Source organism: Megalopta genalis, unplaced genomic scaffold, assembly GCF_051020955.1.
Source record: "Megalopta genalis isolate 19385.01 unplaced genomic scaffold, iyMegGena1_principal scaffold0033, whole genome shotgun sequence".
Taxonomy (NCBI): Eukaryota; Metazoa; Arthropoda; class Insecta; order Hymenoptera; family Halictidae; genus Megalopta; species Megalopta genalis.
The window spans coordinates 2,104,399-2,110,000 of NW_027476102.1; positions in this window are offsets into that span (position 1 = coordinate 2,104,399).

Genomic DNA, 5,602 nt, shown 5'->3' on the forward strand with positions numbered 1-5,602 from the left:
ATTTTCCTACATTAGATTTCGTTCTAAATGCTTAATCCCTATGTAAAAACGTTAGTTAAGCAAGAATATCGTATTTTTAAAAAAATCTAATGATAGGATTTTCCAGAAAATTGAAAAAACCGAAAAATGTCAAGAGTAAAGTGCCATTTTCTGACATTAGATTTCGTTCTAAATGCTTAATCCCTATGTAGAAACGTTAGTTAAGCAAGAATATCGTATTCTTAAAAAAATCTAATGATAGGATTTTTCAGAAAATTGAAAAAACCGTAAAATGTCAAGAGTAAAGTGCTCTTATTTTAAACAATGTATCGTTCTAAATGCTTAATCCCTATGTAAAAAAGTTATTTAAGCAAGAATATGTTATTGAATAAAATGAGAAAAATTTATTTTAGCCGTAAATCGAAAATAATGGATCGAGCGAATCGGTCGATTGCGCCGAGACGCGCTATGATGCAACAGACGAGCGATTGGAACGCCCGAATATTTTCAAAGTCCCAACGTACCGATCAAGAGTAAAGTACCATTTTCCTACATTAGATTTCGTTCTAAATGCTTAATCCCTATGTAAAAACGTTAGTTAAGCAAGAATATCGTATTTTTAAAAAAATCTAATGATAGGATTTCCCAGAAAATTGAAAAAACCGAAAAATGTCAAGAGTAAAGTGCCATTTTCTGACATTAGATTTCGTTCTAAATGCTTAATCCCTATGTAGAAACGTTAGTTAAGCAAGAATATCGTATTTTTAAAAAAATCTAATGATAGGATTTTTCAGAAAATTGAAAAAACCGTAAAATGTCAAGAGTAAAGTGCCCTTATTTTAAACATTATATCGTTCTAAATGCTTAATCCCTATGTAAAAAAGTTATCTAAGCAAGAATATGTTATTGAATAAAATGAGAAAAATTTATTTTAGCCGTAAATCGAAAATAATGGGTCGAGCGAATCGCTCGATTGCGCCGAGACGCGCTATGATGCAACAGACGAGCGATTGGAACGCCCGAATATTTTCAAAGTCCCAACGTACCGATCAAGAGTAAAGTACCATTTTCCTACATTAGATTTCGTTCTAAATACTTAATCCCTATGTAAAAACGTTAGTTAAGCAAGAATATCGTATTTTTAAAAAAATCTAATGATAGGATTTTCCAGAAAATTGAAAAAACCGAAAAATGTCAAGAGTAAAGTGCCATTTTCTGACATTAGATTTCGTTCTAAATGCTTAATCCCTATGTAGAAACGTTAGTTAAGCAAGAATATCGTATTTTTAAAAAAATCTAATGATAGGATTTTTCAGAAAATTGAAAAAACCGTAAAATGTCAAGAGTAAAGTGCCCTTATTTTAAACATTATATCGTTCTAAATGCTTAATCCCTATGTAAAAAAGTTATCTAAGCAAGAATATGTTATTGAATAAAATGAGAAAAATTTATTTTAGCCGTAAATCGAAAATAATTGATCGAGCGAATCGGTCGATTGCGCCGAGACGCGCTATGATGCAACAGACGAGCGATTGGAACGCCCGAATATTTTCAAAGTCCCAACGTACCGATCAAGAGTAAAGTACCATTTTCCTACATTAGATTTCGTTCTAAATGCTTAATCCCTATGTAAAAACGTTAGTTAAGCAAGAATATCGTATTTTTAAAAAAATCTAATGATAGGATTTTCCAGAAAATTGAAAAAACCGAAAAATGTCAAGAGTAAAGTGCCATTTTCTGACATTAGATTTCGTTCTAAATGCTTAATCCCTATGTAGAAACGTTAGTTAAGCAAGAATATCGTATTTTTAAAAAAATCTAATGATAGGATTTTTCAGAAAATTGAAAAAACCGTAAAATGTCAAGAGTAAAGTGCCCTTATTTTAAACAATGTATCGTTCTAAATGCTTAATCCCTATGTAAAAAAGTTATTTAAGCAGGAATATGTTATTGAATAAAATGAGAAAAATTTATTTTAGCCGTAAATCGAAAATAATGGATCGAGCGAATCGGTCGATTGCGCCGAGACGCGCTATGATGCAACAGACGAGCGATTGGAACGCCCGAATATTTTCAAAGTCCCAACGTACCGATCAAGAGTAAAGTACCATTTTCCTACATTAGATTTCGTTCTAAATGCTTAATCCCTATGTAAAAACGTTAGTTAAGCAAGAATATCGTATTTTTAAAAAAATCTAATGATAGGATTTCCCAGAAAATTGAAAAAACCGAAAAATGTCAAGAGTAAAGTGCCATTTTCTGACATTAGATTTCGTTCTAAATGCTTAATCCCTATGTAGAAACGTTAGTTAAGCAAGAATACCGTATTTTTAAAAAAATCTAATGATAGGATTTTTCAGAAAATTGAAAAAACCGTAAAATATCAAGAGTAAAGTGCCCTTATTTTAAACAATGTATCGTTCTAAATGCTTAATCCCTATGTAAAAAAGTTATTTTAGCAGGAATATGTTATTGAAAAAAATTAGAAAAATTTATTTTAGCCGTAAATCGAAAATAATGGGGACACCGGAGCTGTTCGAAGCGCCGAGCGCGCCGCGTACGCCCGAATATTTTCAAAGTCCCAACGTACCGATCAAGAGTAAAGTACCATTTTCCTACATTAGATTTCGTTCTAAATGCTTAATCCCTATGTAAAAACGTTAGTTAAGCAAGAATATCGTATTTTTAAAAAAATCTAATGATAGGATTTTCCAGAAAATTGAAAAAACCGAAAAATGTCAAGAGTAAAGTGCCATTTTCTGACATTAGATTTCGTTCTAAATGCTTAATCCCTATGTAAAAACGTTAGTTAAGCAAGAATATCGTATTTTTAAAAAAATCTAATGATAGGATTTCCCAGAAAATTGAAAAAACCGAAAAATGTCAAGAGTAAAGTGCCATTTTCTGACATTAGATTTCGTTCTAAATGCTTAATCCCTATGTAGAAACGTTAGTTAAGCAAGAATATCGTATTTTTAAAAAAATCTAATGATAGGATTTTTCAGAAAATTGAAAAAACCGTAAAATATCAAGAGTAAAGTGCCCTTATTTTAAACAATGTATCGTTCTAAATGCTTAATCCCTATGTAAAAAAGTTATTTTAGCAGGAATATGTTATTGAAAAAAATTAGAAAAATTTATTTTAGCCGTAAATCGAAAATAATGGGGACACCGGAGCTGTTCGAAGCGCCGAGCGCGCCGCGTACGCCCGAATATTTTCAAAGTCCCAACGTACCGATCAAGAGTAAAGTACCATTTTCCTACATTAGATTTCGTTCTAAATACTTAATCCCTATGTAAAAACGTTAGTTAAGCAAGAATATCGTATTCTTAAAAAAATCTAATGATAGGATTTTTCAGAAAATTGAAAAAACCGTAAAATGTCAAGAGTAAAGTGCCCTTATTTTAAACAATGTATCGTTCTAAATGCTTAATCCCTATGTAAAAAAGTTATTTTAGCAAGAATATGTTATTGAATAAAATGAGAAAAATTTATTTTAGCCGTAAATCGAAAATAATGGATCGAGCGAATCGGTCGATTGCGCCGAGACGCGCTATGATGCAACAGACGAGCGATTGGAACGCCCGAATATTTTCAAAGTCCCAACGTACCGATCAAGAGTAAAGTACCATTTTCCTACATTAGATTTCGTTCTAAATACTTAATCCCTATGTAAAAACGTTAGTTAAGCAAGAATATCGTATTTTTAAAAAAATCTAATGATAGGATTTTCCAGAAAATTGAAAAAACCGAAAAATGTCAAGAGTAAAGTGCCATTTTCTGACATTAGATTTCGTTCTAAATGCTTAATCCCTATGTAGAAACGTTAGTTAAGCAAGAATATCGTATTCTTAAAAAAATCTAATGATAGGATTTTTCAGAAAATTGAAAAAACCGTAAAATGTCAAGAGTAAAGTGCCCTTATTTTAAACAATGTATCGTTCTAAATGCTTAATCCCTATGTAAAAAAGTTATTTTAGCAGGAATATGTTATTGAAAAAAATTAGAAAAATTTATTTTAGCCGTAAATCGAAAAAAAGACTGTTCGTTTCTCTGTCTCTCTCGCGCGATCGAACTATCGATGTTTCCCGACAAACTATTGGGAGTTTAATTAAACTTTATACATGAAATTACGCGTTCTGATCCCTGCTACACAGCCGTATACTTTTTATAATTTTGTGGAATCGGGAACCTTGAAATATTTAACATAACGCGGATCGTCTGTCTCTGTCTCTTTCTAGATCGGAAGAATCGATGTTTCCCGGCAAACTATTGGGAGTTTAATTAAACTTTATACATGAAATTACTCGTTTTGATCCCCGCTACACAGCCGTATACTTTTTATAATTTTGTGGAATCGGGAACCTTGAAATATTTAACATAACGCGGATCGTCTGTCTCTGTCTCTTTCTAGATCGGGAGAATCGATGTTTCCCGGCAAACTATTGGGAGATTAATTAAACTTTATACATGAAATTACTCGTTTTGATCCCCGCTACACAGCCGTATACTTTTTATAATTTTGTGGAATCGGGAACCTTGAAATATTTAACATAACGCGGATCGTCTGTCTCTGTCTCTTTCTAGATCGGAAGAATCGATGTTTCCCGGCAAACTATTGGGAGTTTAATTAAACTTTATACATGAAATTACTCGTTTTGATCCCCGCTACACAGCCGTATACTTTTTATAATTTTGTGGAATCGGGAACCTTGAAATATTTAACATAACGCGGATCGTCTGTCTCTGTCTCTTTCTAGATCGGAAGAATCGATGTTTCCCGGCAAACTATTGGGAGTTTAATTAAACTTTATACATGAAATTACTCGTTTTGATCCCCGCTACACAGCCGTATACTTTTTATAATTTTGTGGAATCGGGAACCTTGCAATATTTAACATAACGCGGATCGACTATCTCTGTCTCTTTCTAGATCGGAATAATCGATGTTTCCCGGCAAACTATTGGGAGATTAATTAAACTTTATACATGAAATTACTCGTTTTGATCCCCGCTACACAGCCGTATACTTTTTATAATTTTGTGGAATCGGGAACCTTGAAATATTTAACATAACGCGGATCGTCTGTCTCTGTCTCTTTCTAGATCGGAATAATCGATGTTTCCCGGCAAACTATTGGGAGATTAATTAAACAATATACATGAAATTACTCGTTTTGATCCCCGCTACACAGCCGTATACTTTTTATAATTTTGTGGAATCGGGAACCTTGAAATATTTAACATAACGCGGATCGTCTGTCTCTGTCTCTTTCTAGATCGGAAGAATCGATGTTTCCCGGCAAACTATTGGGAGTTTAATTAAACTTTATACATGAAATTACTCGTTTTGATCCCCGCTACACAGCCGTATACTTTTTATAATTTTGTGGAATCGGGAACCTTGAAATATTTAACATAACGCGGATCGTCTGTCTCTGTCTCTTTCTAGATCGGAATAATCGATGTTTCCCGGCAAACTATTGAGAGATTAATTAAACTTTATACATGAAATTACTCGTTTTGATCCCCGCTACACAGCCGTATACTTTTTATAATTTTGTGGAATCGGGAACCTTGAAATATTTAACATAACGCGGATCGTCTGTCTCTGTCTCTTTC